This window comes from Lepus europaeus, chromosome 13, assembly GCF_033115175.1.
Source record: "Lepus europaeus isolate LE1 chromosome 13, mLepTim1.pri, whole genome shotgun sequence".
Taxonomy (NCBI): Eukaryota; Metazoa; Chordata; class Mammalia; order Lagomorpha; family Leporidae; genus Lepus; species Lepus europaeus.
Genome location: NC_084839.1, coordinates 72,165,263 through 72,189,766, shown reverse-complemented (window position 1 = coordinate 72,189,766; position 24,504 = coordinate 72,165,263). Strand labels below are relative to the sequence as shown.

The 24,504-nt window shown below is 37.3% G+C and overlaps 1 pseudogene; it reads right to left on the bottom strand.

The window, feature by feature from the left end:
- Positions 1-15,604: 15,604 nt before the first annotated feature.
- LOC133773110 (U2 spliceosomal RNA) lies at positions 15,605-15,775 on the bottom strand (annotated as a pseudogene).
- Positions 15,776-24,504: the final 8,729 nt, after the last annotated feature.

Sequence of the window (24,504 nt, the reverse complement as noted above, 5' to 3'; positions counted from 1 at the left end):
GACATTGTTGCTACTTACAGTTAAGAACAGTATATGAGGTCTATGTGAGAAGTTTGCCATAAAGGGATAAATATTGAAAAAAAGTAGTCATATAAATCCTACAAATACTCAGGAAGTGGATGGAATACCTGCAAAGATGGGAAGGAGGGACTAGTGTTGGCCTCCAGGACATGGGAAAAGAGATTTGTCTTTCTGAGAGGGATTGACAAGCAAAAGCTACACATGGCCTTGTTGGTCATACAGGATTGCACTGAGGTTAAATGTCAGTCTCCCTCACAGATATCATCCTGCTAATTATTTTAACCTGCTGTCTCCCACGCAGCAACTCAGACATGCTCCATAACTGCAACTTGAAATAAATACAAGGGATCTACAAAAAGTTCCTGGAAAATGTGCATTATTTAAAAACCATGCATGCATTTCAAAATTGTTCTGCACTGAAACAAACTTATCTTTTAATTCTATTTTCCAAAAACTTTTTGAAATACCCCCATACACTGTTTTCAAAAGAGAATACATATTTAATTATAGTTATTATTTTAGAATATAAATATATGAAAGCTGAAAGCTGATTATGAGTATTACTTTCCTTTGTGTAGGAAAACATACAGCTCAAAAGATGACTTTTTGCTTTTTTTTGCTCACAAATTCTGGAAAATGAAATATAATTAACTCTCGATAAGAGTTTTCCATTTGGCTAGAGGTAAACACTGACAAACGAAATTAAATTTCCTTTGAAAACTAATTGTTTCATAAAGGAAAATCCAAACATTATGGAGTGTTCTTATTTCCAAGAATAATGAGTCACTTTTTTATTCTGTTAAAAGGTATTGAATAACTATAGCGCTTTGAAATTTCAAGGACATCATTTGCATTCAACATATGGCTTTCTTGTTCTTTACCCTACTTTCATTATGAATGGAGGATTTGTTTTCTTAACTCCTCTTCACATGGATATTTTAACGTTTTGGATGTTTTTTCTGTTTTTGCTTCTCCTTTCTAAGGGATTGTGTTGTGATCAAAAACCCTATCACCATCCTCTTCAACTCTCATTATTACTACTTGTTTCTAAGATGGGCTGATAATTATCTATTCTAGTCCAACTGTCCCAGTTGTTAGACTATTGAATACCCCAACATAGTTTGGTAAGAAAAGGCTTTCCTGGAGCCCCGCTCATGGTCCCAGCTGCCTCTGACCATTTTCTGGACATCCTCAGTATCTAACAACCCAAGGGCATATTCCAGGTCCCTAAGACACTGCTGTACCATTAAGGCGTGAATCTGTTCAGATTGATTGGTGACTGTGATATGCATGTTGTAAAAAATTTTAAATATCCCTGCTTCAGTCAATCAAGCACCCATGTTAGTTGGTAATATGCAAAACACTCTACCAGGATTGCCTTATTAGTTGATTATCTGTGTTACCTCCATATTAACAGGGGTGCAAACTGAAGCTCATATTTACTACTTTCCCAAGATCATATTGTCAGCACTGTCTCTTGGTATTGGAAATTGAGTGGGTGCTTTTGATCAATGTGTATATCCTTTTCGAATATTTTAACCTTAGATAAAAGCAAAGACAAACTATTTTTATCAGTCTTTAAATCTTGTAGATTTGGGAGGGATTTTCCTGAGGAAACTCAAATTCATAGAATAGAGCATTTCAACTTTCTGAAGCAGCACCTGGTGCATTCTTGTTTAGCCCACAAGATCTATTGGCATAAATATTTTCTTCTCATTCTTAACTCTAATTAGAGATTTTAATACTTAAAGGGCCACAATTATTTTCAGGGCTTGGTAAGACTGTTACCAGGCAGTTTTGCGTTTGTGATGCCCACAGATCAGGGGTGGGAAACCTTTTTTCTGCTCAGTCCTCTTTGTACATTTATATCATGATTCATGGGCCATACAAAATTATCATCTTAAAACTCATCCTGCTAAGATTTACTGAATTTCACATGCTGGCTGAGGATGCCTTGGCAGGGACAGACCAAACGGTTTTGTGAGGGTCCAGCGATGTGGCTTCGCGGGTAAAGCTGCCGCCTGCAGTGCTGGCATCCCACATCTGCACCAGTTCGAATGAGTCCTGGCTGTTCCACTTCAGATCCAGCTCTCTGCCCTGGCCTGGGAAAGGACTAGAAGATGGACCAAGTCCTTGGGCCCCTGCACCCACATGGGAGACCGGGAAGAAACTCTTGGCTCCTGGCTTTCGGAATGGCTCAGCTCTGGCTGTTGCGGCCATCTGGATGGAAGACCTCTCTTACTCTCTCTGCCTCTACCTCTCTGTAACTCTTTCAAATAAATAAATCTTTTTAAAAATCAATTAATATATCACTTCAGCAAGCTAAGGAAGAGAATCATGTAATCATGCCAATAGGTAAAGAAAAGCATTTGACAAAAGCCAATAAATAAGCTAGAAAGAGTGGAACTTGCTCAACTTGATAATCTACCAAAAAATCTACAAAATTTTATGTAAGTACGTTTCCCCTTCCATCATATGACTACTCTTCTAGGTTGGTGTACCTCTTCTGTATTTAAGACTTAATAGCAACCAAGAGCCTGCTGCTTTCTATAGAAACCGAGAAACCAACCTCCCTTGCAGCAAAAGGGCAGGAAAAGGAGTATGAGCCTTAACCTTTAACCATACACAGTGATTTTGAAATGGGAGTTAGCGATGGTGGTGACAGCAGTAAAAGCAATTTTTTTGGATGCAACAGTGCACACAGTGACATCTCGTGTCCGACACAGCAGCAGCAGAGGGCTAAGCCAATACATACAACACACATTCACCCCAATAGTAGCAAGACCTCAAGTTTATAAATGTTCTTGATTATTCCCGTTTTCCAAGGCTGATTTCCAGGATGCCTGATGAATCTGCCACCAAATTAATATCCTTTTAATAATCTCAAGCTTTTTTAACACCAGCAACTAGAAACTCTTGATGATAAACCCTTCAATTTTCCTACTGTATCTCTTTATCTCAGTGCAGGTGAAGCAAGACAATGTCATATTAAACACATAGATGCTGCTTCTCACCGTGGATAGGGATCTCCTGTTATTTTCAACCTTGGATTTTTAATCGCACTCCAAGTGCATCACTAATGAAAGCTCAGGAGAAGTTTGAGAGCCCCCAGCTAAAGTTGAAAAGTCAATTCTGATAAAGTTAAAACAGTCCGGAGCATTGCTTCATTCTACTTTTTCCCAGTGACCATAAATGATGAAGGCTCTTTCCCCCTTAATTTAAGCTCTCTAGTTTAGTTACAAATGTTATCTTGGTAAAAACAATTCTTATCAGTATGTAACTGAGGCCTGCCGTTATGATGAAGCTGCTTTTGAGTGCATTTGTGTGCATGTGCCATGGAATCTTCCAGTTAATGAAATTAAAGAATCTGGGCTTGTACCCCTTTCTCTTAACCTTTAAAAGTTAACATGAGATACAGTTACCTGATCAGGGCTTCAGAGCTCCGTGTTTTGTATCTATTGTGTTCTCATTCTTGAAGCAGATTTCAGTATATGCCGACTCATTATGAGTTCCAAAGTATTATGCTATCTTCAACTTCTTCTCTTACATGTAGGGTGCCATAATTATTCATTAAATCATCACTTCTGAAAGGTTTGCACTTCATGAATTAGCACATTAATCTACTTGGAGCCCTTGAAAACGGTATGCTCTCTTTAAATTGACCTCACTTTTTCTTTGTATATTTTCATCAATTTGCACCCACAATGATGACTGTCATATAGTTCTACATCGCTTTTTTGATATCTAAGATCTCTTTATAATAAAGTATTTTTTTTGACAGGCAGAGTGGACAGTGAGAGAGAGAGACAGAGAGAAAGGTCTTCCTTTTGCCATTGGTTCACCCTCCAATGGCCGCCACGGTAGCGCGCTGCGTCCAGCGCACCACGCTGATCCGATGGCAGGAGCCAGGTGCTTCTCCTGGTCTCCCATGGGGTGCAGGGCCCAAGGACTTGGGCCATCCTCCACTGCACTCCCGGGCCATAGCAGAGAGCTGGCCTGGAAGAGGGGCAACCGGGACAGGATCGGTGCTTTGACCGGGAGTAGAACCCGGTGTGCCGGCGCCGCAAGGCGGAGGATTAGCCTAGTGAGCCGCGGCGCCGGCCTATAATAAAGTCTTTATATGTGTCACTAATATTTTCTATTTTATAAAAAGAAATGCTTGGACTTCTGATTTCAGTCTGAACAACAAATAAAAGCTAAACAAACTTAAAAAGTCAACAAATCTTCTTAGAGACATCAAATTACAAGACATAGAGCAAAGCATTCCTCCCACAATTACATAGAAAGAGACAGAGATACAGAGAATCACCATTTACCAGAGCTGAAACTCCCAAGCTGAAACTTCCATACATTGGTGGGTATTTGCTGCGATCGTTAAATGCCACTTGGGATATCTACATCCGAATCATATTGCCTGGTTTCAAGTCCTGGCTCTGTTCTGTTCCAGCTTCCTGCTAATGCACACCCATGGATTCAGCAGGTAAATGACTCAGTTGGGTCTCTGCCACACTCATGGAAGACCTGGATTCAGCTCCAGGCTCCTGGCTTCAGTCTGGCCCTGCCTTTGATGTTTCAGGCATTTAGGAAGTAAACCAATGGATGGAAAAATCAGCCTGTCTCTCTCTCCCTCTGCACTTTAAACAAAAAGTAAAATCAAACAAAAATTTTAAAAAGAGACCACTGTGATAGGAAGACTTATACTTTACTTGACAGATTACTGAAGCAGAGTACACTCTAGTTTGAGTCAAAAACACAGGGGTTACAGTTACGGGAGAAAGAAGTTATGGCAGTTTTGTGTTTAACCTTCAGGAGCTTAACCAGTTTTCCTAGATAACACTGAAGAAAAGGCTCCTCATGATCCTTCAGAGGGAAAGAGGAGAAGGAAACAATTTGAAACAGAGCATTATCTTCTGATTAACAAGGTCTGCTCTCGGGAAAACTACTTTAATCAGAGACCAACTAGGATTTTAATAGAACCTAACTGACCTAGCAGGAAAGAAAGGCTAACCAGCTGTAGCCTTCCAGGTGTGCGGAGGGAAACTCCCAACTCCAGCTCACATTAGCCATGCAGTAACCCAGCACCACCTCAGTGTGACAGAGTGGACAGAAAAACATTTGTGAAGTCAGAGGCCTGAGACATAGACTGACGGAAAGACTGAAATATAATATAGGAATATGGAATGCACCTGCACTCTGAAAACTTATCAACACACTACTAAAGATGTGTTGAGAGCAGGCTCTTTTATTTGGTGCATTATATCTATCCATGTTTTTAAAGCATAAATCAAAAACACAGTTTAAAAAGACAGAATATTGGAGTCAGATTATAGTATGTCAGAGACATATCAGGCATTATCAGGACATAAAGTTAAAACAACTATGATCAATATATTAAAAGTGTGCTCTGGCTGGGGCCGCAGCTCACTAGGCTAATCCTCCACCTGTGGCGCCGGCACCTCGGGTTCTAGTCCCGGTTGGGGCACCGGTTCTGTCCTGGTTGCTCCTCTTCCAGTCCAGCTCTCTGCTGTGGCCCAGGAGGGCAGTGGAGGATGGGCCAAGTGCTTGGACCCTGCACCCGCATGGGAGACTAGGAGGAAGCACCTGGCTCCTGACTTCGGATTGGCACAGTGCACTGGCCGTAGCAGCCATTTGGGGGGTGAACCAATGGAAAAAGGAAGACCTTTCTCTTTCTCTCTCTCTCTCTCTCTCTCTCTCTCGCTCTCGCTCTCTCACTGTCTAACTTTGCCTGTCAAAAAAAAAAAAAAGTGTGCTCTGGTTTGAATGTGCTCCCCAAAGTTCATGTGTTGGAAACTTTATTCCTAACGCAGAAGTGTTGAGAGGTGAGACACTTCGTGGATGTGTTGGTCTTAAAGATTCCACTCTTAAGAATGAATCCATGTCCTTATTACACAAATATGTCCATATGAAAGGGCCTATTATAGAGGAAGTTCAACCCTCTCCGGTTTGTGCTCATGCAGTTTCTCACAACGTGATGCCTCCTCCACATTATGACACCAAGAACACCTCCACCAGAGGCATCCCCTCAACTTCCAACTAAGTAGTCCTTAGAGCTCTGAGTCAAATAAATGGATTTTCTTTGTAAATGACCCAGACTGTGATATTCCGTTAAAGGAGCATTGCTTCATGATAAAGAGGCATCTTCTCCAAGAAGACATGATAATCGTTAACATATACATACCTAATTCAGAGTAACAGAATACGGGAGGCAAAACTTAGAATACAAGGAGTAAGTACAGAAGTCCACTACTCTAGTTTGGAGAATTCAGCTGTGTCAAAAATTGACAGGATCATCAGGTAAAAAGCGGTAAGGACATAGCTGAACTCAACAAATCTAATCCACTAAATATTGGCATCCCCAGACTTCAGGCAACATAGCAGGACATACATTCTTTTCAAGCTGATATAATCCAAAGTAGAGTACATTCTGAGTCATAAAACATCTCACTGAATTAAAAACAATTATACAATATCTGCTCAGAGACCACAGTAGTTTGAAAATTCTCAAATGCCTAGAAATATACAACACACTTCCAAGTGACACATGAGTCAAGAAATCTCAAGGGTGAGTTTTAACAATACTTTGAATTAGGGGCCAGTATTGTGGTCCAGCAGATGAAACTGTTGCCCACAATTCCAGGATCCCATATTAATACCAGTTCAAGTCCCAATCCAGCTCCCTGCCAAGGTACCTGGGAAAGCTGTGAAGGCCCAGATGAAGCTCCTGGCTCTGGGTTTTGGCTTAGCCCAGCCCTAGCCATTATGGCCATTTAGGAATTGGACTAGTGGATGGAAGATATGTCTGTCAATCCCTCTCTCTCTCTCTCTCTCTCTCTCTGTTTGTGACTCTGCCTATCAAATGAATAAATAAATATTTTTTTTTTTTGGACAGGCAGAGTTAGACAGTGAGAGAGAGAGAGAGAGACAGAGAAAAAGGTCTTCCTTCTGTTGGTTCACCCCCTAAATGGCCGCTACAGCTGGTGCACTGAGCCGATCCAAAGCCAGGAGCCAGGTGATTCCTCCTGGACTCCCATGCGGGTGCAGGGGCTCAAGCACTTGGGCCATCCTCCACTGCCTTCCCGGGCCCCAGCAGAGAGCTGGACTGGAAGAGGAGCAACGAGGACAGAATTCGGTGCCCCAACCGGGACTAGAACCCGGAGTACCGGTGCCGCAGGTGGAAGATTAGCCTAGTGAGCCATGGCGCTGGTCGAATAAATAAATCTTTTTAAAGCACTTTTAATTAAATTAAAACATAACTTATCAAAGTTTGTGGGATACAGCAAAAGCAGTTTGTAGAAGGAAATTCACATTTGTGAATGTATTAGAGAAGAGGAAACATCTAAAATCAATGATGTATGCTTTCACCTTATGATGCTTGAAAAAGATCCAATTAAATCCAAAATAAGCAGAATTTAAAGAAATCATTAAAAAATTTAAAGCTGGGTTTTTGTAGAACTCAACAAAACTAGGAAGCCAGGATAACCGAGAAAACAAGAATTCCAAATTCCTGCTATCATATGACATAAGGGAATATCACTGTGGATCCCATGGGCATCAAAAGCACAATAAAGAAACATTGTGAAAAGTCTGTGTCCTTATATTGGTAGCCTAGATGAAATGGACCAAAACTTTGAAAAACACAATCTTCTAAAACTAACACAAGAAGACACAGATAATTTGGAAAGCCATATATCTATTAAGAAAACTGAATAAATAATTAATGAACTTTCAACATAGAAAGCAAAATAGGTTCAATTGTAAGTTCTACCAAATATTTAATGAAGAAGTTACAGATTATATATAATCTCTTTTTACAGAATAGAGGCAGAGGGAAACTCCCTAAATCATTCTATGAGGTCTATATTAGCCTAGTATCAAAACAAGATAAATACATCATATGAATACTACACATAAATATCCCTCATAAACATATATGCAAAAATGTCAACAACATATCTATGTCTTAGCACACTCTGTTTCTGAAACAGAATAACAGAGATGAGCAATGTTTGTGGAAGTTCCTTTGTCTTGGTTCTAGAGCATGACACCAGTAGTGGGTGAGGATCTTTGGGCTGCATCATCCAGTGGAAGAAGTAGGAAGGGATAGAGAGTGACACAGCAATAAAGGGCTGAACTGGCTTTTATTACAAGTCCAGTCTGGTGATAACTAATGCAAGCCCTGTGACAATGGCATTGAGCTCTCATGACTTAATCACCCATTAGTAGACCTCACCTCAGAAATGATGGCATTGGCAGTAAGTTTTCCAAGGTAAGCTTTGAAAAATTTTCTCTTTTTTCATATTTTATTAATTTATTTGAGAGGTAGATTTACAGAGAGAGGGAGAGAAAGAGAAAGGTCTTCCACCTACTGATTCACTCCCTAAAAGGCTGCAACAGCCCAGGCTGGGCCAGTCTAAAGCCAAGAGCCAGAAGCTTTTTCTTTGTCTTCCACATGGAAGACATAGGCCAGAAGCAGAAAGCTGGATTGGAAGAGGAGCCAATCCTGCCCAAATGGAATGCCGGTGCCATAGATGGAGGCTGAGCCCACTATGCTATAGTGTTGGCCCTGGGGAATATATTTAAATCACAGTAATTAGCAAATTGAACCTAACAGCATATAATAAGAATAAATATCACATCGAGTGAGATTTATCCCAGACACACAAGCCTGGTTCAACATGCAAAAATCACTTAAGGGGCCGGTGCCGTGGCGTAGCAGGTAAAGCTGCCACTTGCAATGCCAGCATCCCATAAGGGCGGTAGTTCGAGCTCCAGCTGCTCCACTACAATTCCAGCTCTCTGCCATGGCCTGGGAAAACAGTAGAAGATGGCCCAAGACGCTGGGCACCTGCACCCACATGGGAGATCCGGAAGAAACTCTTGGCTCCTGGATCGGCTCAGTTCCAGCCATTGAGGCCATCTGGGGAGTGAACCAGTGGATGGAGGACCTCTTTCGCTCTCTCTGCCTCTGCCTCTCTGTAACTCTGTCTTTCAAATAAATAAATAAATCTTTTTAAAAACCAATTAATGTATCACTTCAGCAAGCTAAAGAAGAGAATCATATAATCACACCAATAGGTAAAGAAAAGCATTTGACAAAAGCCAATAAATAAGCTAGAAAGAGTGGAACTTGCTCAACTTGATAACCTATACAAAATCTGCAGCTAATATATTAAAGGATGAATAAGATGAAACTTCCCCTAAAATCAGAAGCAAGACAAGGGTGCTCCTTTCACCACATATTTTGAACATCATACTGAAATTCAAAGGTATCAAACTTGGAATAAATAAAACTATCCCTTTATATGACGTGATGGCTATGTTGAAATTCCTAAAGTGTCATCAATAACCACCACTACCACCATTACAACAAAAACTCATGGACCTAATAAGCAATTATACCAAGGCTGAACAATACAAGCTAGTATCCATGAACTATATTGAATCTATTTTCTTTTTATTAATACCACATTAATATGAGAATTGATGAGAATTTGTTGTACTAATTATTTGTGGTGACTCTGTGGTGACACTGAGAATCTAATGTATTCATAAAGTCCTTAAAAAATTAAAAAGGGGCCGAGCATTGTGGTATAGAGAGTGAAGCTCCCACCTACAATTCTGGCATTCCATGTAGGTCTGGTTTAAGTCCCGGCTTATCCACTTTCGATCCAGCTACATGTTGATGGCCTGAGAAGGGCAGCAGAAGATGGCCCAGGTGCTTACACACCTGCCATCCAAGTGGCTCCTGGCTCTTGGCTTCTGGCTTTGGTCTGAACCAGCCCAGGCTATTGCAGCCATCTGGAAAGTGAACCAGTAGATGAAAGATCTCTCTTTATTCCTGTATTTCCCTTTCTCTTTGTAATTCTGATATGCAAGTGAATAAATAAATCTTTAAACAATTTTAAAGGTTGGGGACAGCATTGTGGTATAATGGGTTAAACTGGCATCCCATACATGTGCACCAGTTTGTGTCCTGGCTGCACTACTTCCAATCCAGCTCTCTGCACATGGAGCTTAGAAAGCAGCAGCAGATGACCCAAGTCCTAGGGTTCTTTTACCCATGTAGAAGACCTGCAAGAAACTCCTGAATTCTGGATTCCACCTGGCCCAGCCCCAGCCATTGCAACCATTTGGGGAGTGAACGATTAGGTGCAAAATTCCCCCTCTGTCTCTTTTCTTTACTTCTCTCTGTCACTGTAACTCTGCCTTTCACATACATAAATAAATCTTTAAAAAACAAAAATATTAATAAACCAAATTCAATTGTCTGATGTGTCAGCAGTGAAAACTGAATTTCAAATTAAAATTACTATATTACTTACATTAGCATGTTCCAAAATTCAATACTTAGTTATAAATATATCATATATGCACAATAATTATATTGAGGAATATTTCAAACCTCTTAATAAAGACAGAGGAATTAATAGGAAAGACATTCTACATTTATGGATAAAAAGATTCCATATTGCCCAGATGTCAGTTCTTCCCAAATTGATGTTTAGTATTAGTCCAATATTAAATTAAAGTAACAAATTATTTCATAAATAATGACCTACTTATTCTAAAGTTTATATGGAGAGACAAAAGATGAAGAATCAACATAATATTAAAGGAGAAGAACAAAGTTGAGGAATGACATTGCATGGCTTTAGGATTTAACATAAGCGACAGTAGAAATGATGGTATTATATAGGTGAAAGGATGAGCAAGGAGATTCATGAAACAGAATAGAGACCCTGGATTTTGTGTCTAGATGTGTGTGTGTGTGTGTATGTTTGATGGTACTTGAGAAAGTAATAAAGCAATACAATGGATAAAATATCACCTCAACAATGGGACATTTTCATGCATAAGAAAGAATATAGATACAGATATTACTCCCTTTAAAAAGATTAACTCATAGTTGATCATAGTCCTAAATATAGAACAGGAAACTATAAAATTCCTAAAAGATAACATGTAGAAAAATCAATGATCTTGAGTTCGGTATTGACTTTTTAGGATACAACACAAAAGGCATGATAGATGAAAGAAAGAATTGATAACGTGTTTTTCATTAGAATTAGAAGTATCATGCAAATGACACTAAGACAAGAATTAAAATGAAGCCACAAACTCAGAAAAAATCTTTGCAAAGATGTATGTGATAAAGGACAGTTGTTCAAAATATACAAAGAATGCTTAAAACTCCACAATAAAAAAAGAGAAAATCTGAATACAAAATGAACCAAATATCTCAGTGGATAACCCAAAAAGAAATAAACATCTGACAAACAGGCATATGAAAAACATATCATATGTTACCTGGGAAATACAGATTAAAACATCAATGTGATGGTATGGTCAGCCTATTAGAATGACCAAAATTCAGTACATTTACAAATAATCAAATGCTGATGAGTATGTAGAGCAACAGTAACTTTCATTTTGGTAAAGCAAACTAATAGAGCCACTGTGAACGAATTTGGTTGTTTCTTGCAAAACTACACATTTTCTCACCTTATGATCTAGTGATCCTTCTCTTTGAAATTTACCCAATGGAATTAAAAACTTATTTTCACAAAAAAAAAAAAAACCTGCACAAAGATATTTATAGAAACTTTAATCATAATTGCCAAACTTGGAAGTAGCCAAGATGTTCTTCAATAGTTTAATGGATGAACCATCATATATCCAGACTATGGAAAATTATTCAGTGCTAAAAAGAAATGAGCCAGCAAGTCATAAACTGATATGGAAGTTAGAATGGCTCTCATACATACATAAACAATAAATGTTGGCGAGGATGTATGTGGAAATAGTACCCTAATCCACTGTTGGTGGGAATGTAAACTGGTGCAACCATTGTGGAATACTGTATGGAGATATATCAAAAAGCTAAAAGTAGATCTAACATATGACCCAGCCATCCCAATCCTGGGAATTTACCTAAGGCAAATGAAATCAGCATATAAAATAGTTATCTGTACCCCCATGTTCATTGCAGTTCAAATCACAGCAGCTAAGATACAAATCAATCCAGATGTCCGTCAACTGATGACTGGACTAAGAAATTATGGTGCATATAAACTATAGAGTACTACTCAGCTGTAATGAAATGAAATCCTGGAATACTACTTAGCAGTAAGGAAAAATGAAATCCTTTGTTTTGTAATAAAATGGATGCAACTGGAAGCCATTATACTTAGTGAAGTAAGACTGTCCCAAAAGACAAATAGTGTATGTTTTCCCTGATCTGTGATAGGTAATAGAGTACCAAAACTGTAATGTATAGGAGTGTAATTGATATTTTGAGATTTGATGATTATTTACAGCTCTTATCTCCACTTTTGAGGAACAGTGGATTTTTGTTGTTGTTGTTACTTTTTTTTTTTTTCCTCAGACTATCTGTTGATCTCTTTACTTACTCTAGGGTTGAGTATAAAGTAACCTGAAAATAGATCTTTGTAAATTTTAAGAGTGGGAATAGGAGAGGCAGGAGGAATAAAAGTTGGAGTGCAGAGCAGGAGGGAAGGTAGGGTGGGAAGAATCACTATGTTCTTAAATCTGTATACATGAAATGCATGAAATTTATATACCTTAAATAAAATTTAAAAAAAAATAAAGCACTACCCGAATATTTATAGCTTTAAATTCTATACCATGTTTAGTTCATTTATTCAACAACTGATAGAAATTTGGGTTGTTTCTGTGTTTTTGCTCATTGTGAGTAATGCTATTATGAATATTCATGAGCAAGCTATTTAGTGCTTATTGTCAATATTTTAGCATCTAAAACTAGCAATGGAATTGCTGTGTCACACAATGGAACTTCAAATGTTCACACAAAATTTACAGTATCTTTTGATTTCTTCATTAAATTTTTTGAGATCCTTTAGTATATTTAAGTTTTTGAGTAACTATAAAAGTGCTTTGTCTGTGGCTACATCATTTTATATTACCATCAGTAGTGTGCAAAGGTACTAATTTATCTATTATTATATGTTATTTTAGTTTAGCTGTCCTCGTGGCTGTAAAGTGCTACTACATAAGGTATTGATTTACATTCATCTAATAACTGACAATGCTTAGTATTTATCAATGTCTTTAATGGTCATTTTTATGTCTTTTTTTGAGAAGTATTTATTAAAGACTATTGCCCATTATGAAAATTAAATTGTATTTTTTGTTTTTGAGTTTAACAATTCTGTGCATATTCTGGGTATTAGATCCTTATCAGATAAATCTTTTGAAAAGATTTTCTCCTATTCTTGTTACTTTCTTGATAACATATTACTGTACCTACGTTTTTAATTTTGATGAATTCATAATTATCTATATTTTATTGCTCATGCTTCTGGTGTTATATCTAAAACATCAGTGCCCTATCCAAGGAGATGAATATTTACCCCTATGTTTTCTTCTATGAATTGTATAGTTTTAGGTCTTAAATTCAGGTATTTGATGTATTTTGAGCTAATTTTTAACAAATATATAAGTTAGGACTTCAACTTCTTTCTTCAGTATCTTGGAAAAATCTTAATATCCCTTTACTTTTGAGGTCAGTAATGCTAGTATAGAAATTTTCATTGCACATTTTTTCAGCAATCCAAAAATATTAACCCACTCTATTCTTGCCTCCATGTTTCATGATAAGCAATCAGCTGTTAATCTTATCAAAGATCCTTTCTAAAAAATAAATCACTTTTGTCTTGGTACTTCCAAGATTGCTTGTCATTAGCTCTTGGCTATTTTATTTTAATGACTATTAATGTGAATTGTTTTGAGTTTATCATTCTTGGAGTTTGTTGAGTTTTTTAGATGAGTTAGATTCATGACTTTTATCAGACTTTTGATATTTTTTTCTTTATTGTCTTATTAAGTAGAGCTACTAGGCCTCTGACTAAAATGTAAATGAAAAATGTTGTCTCAAGAAATAAGCCATTTTTCATTTACTATCTTTCTTTACTATCCCTATTTTTGATACTCCCATTATTTGTAGGTGATACAATTGATGATGCCCCTCAGCTCACTTACTATGCTCATTTTTTAAAATTATTACTCTTTTTTCCTTCTATACTTCATATGGAAAATTTCAATTGAATTGTTTCAAGGTAACTGATTTTTCTGTCACTAAAACCTTCTGAATTTTTATTTTCAGTTATAATTTTCAGCTTTAGAATTTTATTCTGCTCCTTATTTTCATCTCTTTGTTGATATTTTTCATTTGCTCACACTTCTACAGGTTTCCTTTACCATTTGTGATTCCTTTCAGTTACCAAGTATTAAGATAGTTAATTTAAGTCATTTCCTTTAAATACAATGTATGTGCTTTCCGAAAGACAGCTTTTATAAATTTCTTTTGTAAATGGTGAATAATTTCATGATGGTATGATTCAAAACTTTTATCTAAAGTTGGATATTTGAGTGATATAATGTGGTAACTCTGGAAATAGTAGTTCTCCCTTCTTCATGATTCCCTTTGTTTTTTGTCAGCTGTAGCTGTTTGTTTACTTTGTAACATTTCTGTCCTATTTTTGTAAACTCTTCATTCCTACTTTCTCATTTCAGATCTGTGATAAATGGGGAAGCTTAGGATCTGCTCAGGCATTTTCTGATCAAGTAGTTTGCCCATGGCATGGACCTGTTTTTCTAAATTCCTTAGCATTTTAGAATGTCTCAAAGAAACTCTCTACTCTTATTTTTACTTCACAGAATTTAGGTACTTTACTGTTTGCTACAACTGGACTTTTTAATCCCAGGTCACAGTGAATTGTTCATCTGAATGCAACCATCTTTCAGAAAGGGATATGAAATGATCATTCATAGCCAAGAACAAAATGGTAACTCTTCCTTTAAAATAGAAGGAAAAAAGTCATAGAAAATAATCATACCGCCACTACCATTAGAATAGGTACAATGTAGCCTGACAGAAGGTACTTTTCAACTTGGATAGCCGAATTCAATTAATACTTATCAGGTGATGCTATTGAGACTCATGGATGGCAGCTATTTTCAGATTAGATGGACAAATAATTAACCTCAGTATTATCACAAAATCACTATATTTTCCATATACTTTACTTAAAATTAACTTTGACATACTTATAATAAATTATATTTTCTTCTTATTTCTCTCTTCTCTTGCCCTTCTTTATTTTATTTGTGAGTCATGAAAGAAGCAGCTAGCATTTATTTTAAAATAAAGTGATGAGTTACTATGTATACAGAATTATTAAAATTCTTAAACTTTTATGTTAAAGGGATGAACATATATTGTTAATGATGACCATGAATGAATATTATCACATTTTGTAGGTCAAACTATCAGATGTAGAACCATCACTGATGAATATTGATAGTGTTGGCATCTTCAAAGATCTAGTTGGATTAATGGTAAAATATGTGTAAACACTGTTATTAAAAAGAGGACCATAGACTTTATTAGAGCAAACATTACAAACAATGCTACAATTCTTTGTCTCTAAGCTAAATGTAAAGATTCTCTCTAGCATCCCTTCTTATAATGTTGCCCTGCACACATGAGAAGTGCATGTTTCCTTGTGTCACTCAAGTCTTCAAGAAGGGGAGACCAGCTAGGAAATCTGCATTTTTACCAAGCTCCACAGGTGACCTTTCTGTATACTATAGTTTAAAAGGCACTTTCCAGAGGCAATGAAACAGAATGTATTTATTAAACTGCTAAGAATAGATATAACACTTGATCTTAGCCAAAAGGCCAAGAAGCGATACTGAATTTATTTATAAACTCAGTATAAGCACCGAGAGAGGAAGCCAGAGAGACTGAGAACAAGAGAGAGAGAGAGAGAGAGAGAGAGAGAGAGAGAGAGAGAGAGAGAAAGCGCTGAATGGATAATGAGATGACAGGTCAGACTTCACAACCTTAAATGTTAGTGGAGAAAGAAGGGCACGAATTATGATAGGAGCAGGCACAAAGCCAAGCTCATTAAAATTCTAACTGGCACTTTGCCTGATTTCCCAGTGACCTGGTCATAGTTTAAGCAATTCATCAATCAAAAATAAATATTTAGTGAGAATGTGTGGCATACTCAAGGTGTGGTGTGGTTTCTCCAGGTCCCTGGGCATATGGACATATGCTATATTCGCATGATTGATTGTGCATGATCTCTCGGTATTTCTCTACTCTGTTGGCAGAATGAAACCAGTGCTACACTCAAATTGCCCTCCACAGGCGACTTATGAAGAGGAAAAAACACAACTAAGTAAGTGCTTCAGGTTTAAATATTAGGCAAATCCAATAGGATCATGTTGAATGCAGTGGAGGCTTCAAAACAAATTTGGAATAGATATAGAATCTGAGCCCTCAAAGAATTCTCTGAGTATTTTTATCACATCAGCTAAACTACCTATTTGCAACTCTATTCATTTGTAAAATGTTTTCCATATAAACCAAGTAAAATTAAAATCAAGGAATTTGGATTGGAGTGATATGGGTTTAAGTTGGGCTGAGCTTCTCTGAAACATGTGGCCTCATAGGAATACCGTACTGGCAAAATGAGAAGCAAATGAATTATTGTTTCAAATGATGAAACATTTTGACACTGTAAACTGTTAAAGAAATATTATTTTTAACCCAATTATTGGGTTTGGCTAAACCCATGACAAGACTGAAGCTTAGAGAATGTCAGGAAGACTAGGGTGTTAATAACATATCCTGTAAAACTGTGGGGAGTCTGAAGTTGGCAGACTTCTTGGCTCAAGGTGTAGGGATTTTCTGAGGGGAAATACAGGAAAAGGATCCAATTAGGGTAAAAAAAAATAAACACCCACAAACAGGCAAATGGGTGCTGAAAACATCTGGAGAAGTTTTAATAGCCTTGGTTACAACATCTCCATGACATTCAGTATAGTTATTTCATCAATCATTATTGGCAAGTTCTATTGTTTTGTCCATCTATTATTCTCTACTAGGTACTTCAGTGAACCATTTGCCTATAATAGGCTAAATAATATTACAGCACTAATCTAAGAAACATACCAACCTGGCCCTATTTTGACTTGTAAAGAAAATGAACTCTAGTAAAAATGAAGTAGCTTGTCTTTGGTAATACAGAAACCAAAATGAAAACTGAATTGAAAATGAGGTATAACTCCAGGAATCATACTGCAAAGTACTCATTATAATTCCTCCTAGGGATTTTAATTATTTTGGATGACATATTAAATGATCAGTGTTGATTATACTCTTTGTTTACATTTTCATAAGATTCATGGATTTTAATTATTTTCTATAGAAATATTTTTAACAGTTTAAACTAAATTCCTGACATACTGGATCTTAAGCTGTAGAACTGATTCTCAGAGGTAATTCTTTCAGAATTAATAATAAATGGATGGAATATTTTACATTTTATAATACTGATACTTTTAAGATTTTTTTAAATCCTCAATAATATGCCTGTGTCTATTTCCAGGGTTAAAGGCCTCTGTGGTTAACCTTCCCTGTTCTGCCTTATTGCAGCCCAAACTAGAGAAGTTGAAAAGATAGTTTTGGGCAGTTTCCTTGACTAATTAGTCAAAGGACATTCATGATACAAGATAAGAATAATAGGAAGGGGCAATGAAACAACTGGTTGAGATCAGCCAGCCACACAAAGTTGGGTAGGATCCAGCTAGTGTGTCAAACGTGGTCCCATCCACTCAGATGTCAACAGGCATACTCAGCCCACAGAGTCGCAGTCACTCCCTCTTACCAGTGCATGGGAAGATTAAATATGTTCCGCTGTGCTAGGGGTGTGTGTGTGTGTGTGTGTGTCTGAGAGACAGAGAGAGAGAGAGTGCATGGGAAGATTAAATATGTTCTGCTGTGCTAGGGGTGTGTGTGTGTGTATGTGTGTGTGTGTGTATGTCTGAGAGACAGAGAGAGAGAGCATGGAAAGATTAAATATGTTCCACTGTGTTAGGGGTGTGTGTGTGTGTGTGTGTGTGAGAGAGAGAGAGAGAGAGAGAGGAGAGAGACCATCTACATTAACACTGGGTGCATTCTAAGAATCATTTCACAATGTAGCTGACTCTAATTTTGGTTTGGGTCTTAGTTCTGACATTTATTTATTGAATGATCCTGAGAAAGATGTCTCAATTTTCTCTACCTACAACTCCTTACTAGTAAAGTGAGGACTCATAATGATGACCACTTCCTTGGAGAAGAGCAAAGGAGGTAATGCATGGAAAATGCATAAACGGCCAGCTGTCCGGTCCACGGTAAGTGTTCAGTATCATGAGCTATAACTTGTTATCTCTATTTGCCTATTCGTGTCCTGGCCATTATATACTACAAGATGAGCCTGGAATATTTGCTACCACAGAGATGATGCCTTGCAAATGCTTACTGGATTAAGTGATATATTTATATTTTCCCTTAAAATGTATCTAAAAATTTATAAAATATTAAATTATCTGTATCACAAGAAATTCATGCAGTTAGAATTCACCTATAATCCTGTCCTCATTGGATACTGTTAGAAATGTTTCCTTTGTTAAAGTCAAAGCAAAAACTGGCTTTTATATATTTTCAAGAAAATACCACATCTGATGGCCTCCGAGATATATGAATCTTAAGATTTCCAATAAAAGAACTCTGATGGGAAGGAGAGATTTGGCTCTGCACTGCTGTCTTCTAAAACAATTCTGAGCTACTTTCCTGACAAATCATTACCAACAGAAGTGCTTGGCTAAGACATGATTTGTTGTCAGTAATAGGACTGTCTTTCAAAACAGATTATTATAGATTTTAAAGCATTAAATCAAGTTTCAGAAAAGTTTTTGTTTAATTGGACTCTATTTTCCTCTTTCACTTTTTCTGCTTCAGTATTTTGTACTTTGTATCTTACATTTTTGAGAGGGTTGCAAACTAAAATCTTTAAGAACTAAGAGAACATGCAAGCATAGGCTTATAATATTTACTCCAGCTTTCCAGAAGTTTAGCCCAAAGTGATATGCTTGGAGTGGTCCCTACCTCATATATCAAACCCTGGGAAATGCACATAGCACTTGTCTTTGTTATATAAATATCCTCCCCCTCTACCTGAAAGAGACAGCTTGAGTTTACTTGGATCCACCAGCTCTCCTCGAAGTGATAAGGAACAGTGCAAGGCTTGCATATGCTCAGCACCATTCACTGGAGCTGTGAACACTGACAGGTTTCCCAACCCCCTCCTCTTTCAGTTGCCAGCGGAGTTGCTATTGCCAGTGTCTGTTGCTATTTCACAAGTCTTTCTTACACTTGTTCTTTTTCCAAGAAGGCATAATATTTCATGAAAGAAGCCTGGTCTGGCACCTACGGACAAGAAATGTGAGGGAGGAAAATGTCATGGTTCTAGCTTTCTTAGATGCAAACTAATGGGAAACAAAGGTGTACAGCAATGAGACTTCCTTTGTTATCACATGTATAATCTCTTGGACCAAAGCCTGATCTCCTCTCTCAAATTAGAATATTAGTTTAGGTGACCCATTGAGTCTTTTACCATTCAAAAAAAAAAAAAAAAGCACTAAGAAAGTAAACCAAAAAGAAGAGTTTTCATGGAAAAAAATAGCTCTGTGTAGGTAAAATCCTGCATGGAAATTAATAGACCAGCATGTGGAAAAGTTACTCAAATAACTTCGTTTTATAAGAAATAAAGCACAAATGCCAAAATATTAAATGGAACAGAGCTAGGATTAAAATTTAGATGATTTGGGGTCTGTGTTGTGGCAAGCAGATGAAACTACCACCTGGGACACCAGCATCACATATGGGCGTGGTTTCAATTCCTGTGTATTCCAATCCAGCTCCCTGCTAATGGCCTGGGAAAGCACAGGAAGATGGCAGAGTCCTCTGGGCCCTGCACCACCCATGTGAGAGACCCAGATGAAACTCCTGACTTCTGTCTTCAGTCTGGCCCAGCTCTAGCCACTGTGGCCATTTGGGGACTGAACCAGAAGATATAAGATTTCTCTGTCTTTCAATCACTCTCTGTAACTGTGCCTTTCAAACAATTAAAAATAAATCTTTAAAAAAAAGTTAGATGATTGCAGTTCCGATCAAGTGTTTTTTTCATAAAGCCTCATTAAAATTTCCAATTATCAATACAGTGTTTCCAGGAATCATCCCGTATCTCATGGAGAGTAATTTAATATGAAAAAACTCAGAAGTCATTGACAGTCAGTTTGCATTAACTTTCATTTAGTTTGTTGAATTCATCCAATATTTGAGAACGAAAATACCCAAATCAACTGATACAGGCTTCTGTAAGGTAGTTAACATAAAAAACTTTACAAAATGCCTATATGATAGTTGATAAAGATGTCCAACCTCACAGGTTGCATGTATAATACATGCCTCTTAAAATAAAGTTGGAGGTGTCAGCATTGTAGCATTAGCAGGTAAAGCCTCTGCTTTTAACACAGGCATTCCATATGGGCAAGTCCTTGCTGCTTCTCTTTCCATCCAGCCCTCTACTATGGTTCAAGTCCCTGTTGCTTCTCTTTCCATCCAGCTCTCTACTATGGTTCAAGTCCCTGTTGCTTCTCTTTCCATCCAGCTCTCTACTATGGCCTGGGAAAGTAGCAAAAAGATAGCCCAATTCCTTAGACCCTTGCACCCATATGGGAGACCTAGAAGGAACTCCTGGCTCCTGGCTTCAGTTCAAACCAGCTCTGGCTGTTTTGGCCATTTGAGGAGTTAACCAGCGGGTGGAAGATCTCTCCCTGTCATTCTCTTTCTCTCTGGAACTTGGCCTTTCAAATAAATAAATCTTTAAAAAGAAAATAAACTTGGACAATACTTAGCTCTGGAGAGCGTCTGACATAATGATAAATAGATAAGGATTATATTTTGAAACATGTTTTCTGTAATTTTACATCCAAATAAAAAAGAATCTATTCAAGATATTTATTTACATGATTTTATACTATAATTCAAACTCAGAGATTTTTCTTTAGCTCCTCAAATTTAGGAGATCTAGGATGAAAGTTTCTTTCTCAACTCCTACCCGGTTTTTAGGCTGGCCTTAGTTCCCTGACATTAATGGAATCACTGGAGATCATTTTTGCAGTCTCCCAAGCAAGTCAAGATATGCTTGTCTAAGTTGTCCCATGTGTAGATCATGAAATCGGGACAGGAAGCTAGTTATGATAAACTGTACTTTGTTTAGAGTTATCATTAATAGGCAGGACATTTTTCCCTAGCTCTGCATGTGTTAAGAGTGAAAATGGGAGATATATATGTATGTATGTATAGATAGATAGATAGATATAGATAATAGATATAGATATAGTAAATCTGATAAAAAGTAATGAGGTATTAGAAGACAAGACAAAAATCCGTTTTAAAATTATCAAGGAATAATACTTAAACCTGTTTTTCATTCTAGCATTGGATAAGCTGTTCCCTGAATACACTGACTATATTTATCACTTCAGGCTATTATAATTCAAGAAGAAATAGCACCAAAACGTCAGTAACTCATACAACACAGGTATTGTATCACTATCACTGATTTGCCTTTGACTTAGCTTCATGTTTTTCTTTTTCTGGCATTGAGGATTACAGAGGGTTCCTTATCAAGGACATTAACCTCTCATATAAAGAATCTAAATCAGAGCTAATACAGGAAGAATATTTGGAAAAACGAGGTTAGAATTTATATTCAGGTTCTTAAATATCACTAGTGATTAATTTCTTTAAAACTCTTATTTAGTAAATATGATTTTCCAAAGTACAGTTTATGGATTACACTGACTTTTTCCCCCCATAACTTCCCTCACACTGGCACCCCTCCCATCTCCCACTCCCTCTCCCATTCCATTCACATCAAGATTCATTTTCAATTATCTTTATATACAGAAGATCAATTAATATATACTAAGTAAAGATTTCAACAGTTTGCACCCACACAGAAACACAAAGCATAAAGTTCTGTTTGAGTACTAGTTATACCCTTAATTCACATAGTACAACACATTAAGGACAGAGATCCTATATGAGGAGTAAGTACACAGTGACTCCTATTGCTAACTTAACAATTTGACACTCTTGTTTATGGTGTCAGAAATCTCCCTAGGTTCTAGTCATGAGTTTCCAAGGCTATGGAAGCCTCTTGAGTTCACTGACTTTGATCTTACTTAGACAAGGACATGGTCAAAGTGGAAGTTCTCTCCTCCCTTCAGAGAAATGTACCTCCTTCTTTGATGGTCCATTCTTTCTATTGCGATCTCACTCACAGAGATCTTTCATTTAGGGTTTTGTTTTTTTTTTTTTTTTTTTTTTTTTTTTTTTTTTTTTTTTTTTTTGCCACAGTGTCTTGGCTTTTCATGCCTAAAATACTCTCATGGGCTCTTCAGCCAGATCTGAATGCCTTAAGGGCTGATTCTGAGGCCAGAGTGCTGATTAGGACATCTGCCATTCTATGAGTCTGCTGTGTATCCCACTTCCCATGTTGGATCCTTCTCTCCCTTTTTGATTCTATCAGTTAGTATTAGCAGACACTAGTCTTGTTTGTGTGATCCCTTTGACTCTTTGATCTATCAGTGTGATCAATTGTGAACTGAAATTGATCACTTGGACTAGTGAGATGGCATTGGTACATGCAATCTTGATGGGATCGTATTGGAATCCCCTGGCACATTTCTAACTCCACCATTTGGGGCAAGTTCGATTGAGCATGTCCCAAATTATACATCTCCTCCCTCTCTTATTCCCACTGTTATATTTAACAGGGATCATTTTTCAGCTAAATTTCAACACCTAAGAATAATTGTGTGTTATTTATAGAATTCAACCAATAGTATTAACTAGAACAAAAAACAAATACTAAAATGGATAAAGTATTACATTGTACATCAACAGTCAGGACAAGAGCTGATCAAGTCACTATTTCTCATAGTGTCCCTTTCAATTCAACAGGTTTCCTTTTTTGTGGTTGGTTAGTTGTCACTGATCAGGGAGAACGTATGATATTTTGTCTCTTTGGGACTGGCTTAATTCACTCAGCATGATGTTTTCCAGATTGCTCCATCTTGTTGCAAATGACCGGGTTTCATTGTTTTTGACTGCTGTATAGTATTCTATAGAATACATGTCCCATAATTTCTTTATCCAGTCTACTGTTGATGGGCATTTAGGTTGATTCCAGGTCTTAGCTATTGTGAATTGAGCTGCAATAAACATTAAGGTGCAGACAGTGTTTTGGTTTGCCAATTAAATTTCCTTTGGGTAAATTCCAAGGAGTGGGATGTCTGGGTTGTATGGTAGGGTTATATTCACGTTACTGAGGAATCTCCAGACTGACTTCCATAGTGGCTTAACCAGTTTGCATTCCCACCAACAGTGGGTTAGTATCCTTTTTTCCCCACATCCTCACCAGCATCTGTTGTTGTTGTGAGCCATTCTCACAGGGGTGAGGTGAAACCTCATTGTGGTTTTGATTTGCATTTCCCTGATTGCTAGTGATATTGAACATTTTTTCATGTGTCTGTTGGCCATTTGGATTTCCTCTTTTGAAAAATGTCTACTGAGGTCCTTGGCCCATCTCTCAAGTGGGTTTTTGTTTTGTTGTGGAGTTTCTTGATCTAATTGTAGATTCTGGTTATTAATCCTTTATCTGTAGCACAGTTTGCAAATATTTTTTTTTCCATTCTGTCAGTTGCCTCTTCACTCATCTGACTGTTTCTTTTGTAGTACAGAAACTTCTCAATTTGATGCAATCCCAATTGTTAATTTTGGCTTTGACTGCCTGTGCCTCCAGGGTCTTTTTCAAGATCTTTGCCGGTGCCAATATATTGCAGGGTTTCTTCAATCTTCTCTAATAATTTGATGGTGTCGGGTCATAGATTTAGGTCTTTAATCCATGTTGAGTGGATTTTTGTTTAAGGTTTAAGGTAGGGGTCTTGCTTTATGTTTCTGCACGTGGAAATCCAGTTTTCCGAGCACCATTTGTTGAATAGACTGTCCTTGCTCCAGGAATTGGTTTTAGATCTTTGATCAAATATAAGTTGGATGTAGATGTTTGGGTTGATTTCTGGTGTTTCTATTCTGTTCCATTGGTCTATTCATCTGTTTCTGTACCAGTACCATGCCGTTTTGATTACAACTGCCCTGTAGTATGTTCTGAAATCTGGTATTGTGATGCCTCTGGCTTTGCTTTTGTTGTACAAGATTGCTTTGGCTATTCGAGGTCTCTTGTGTCTCCATATGAATTTCAGCATCCTTTTTTCTAGACCTGTGAAGAATGTCTTTGGTATCTTGATTGGTATCGCATTGAATGTATACATTGCTTTTGGAAGAATGGACATTTTGATGATGTTGATTCTTCTAATCCATGAGCATGGAAGATTTTTTCCATTTTTTGGTATCCTCTTCTATTTCTTTCTTTAAGATTTTGTAATTCTCATTGTAGAGATCTTTAATGTCCTTAGTTAAGTTTATTCCAAGGTATTTGATTGTTTTTGTGGCTATTGTGA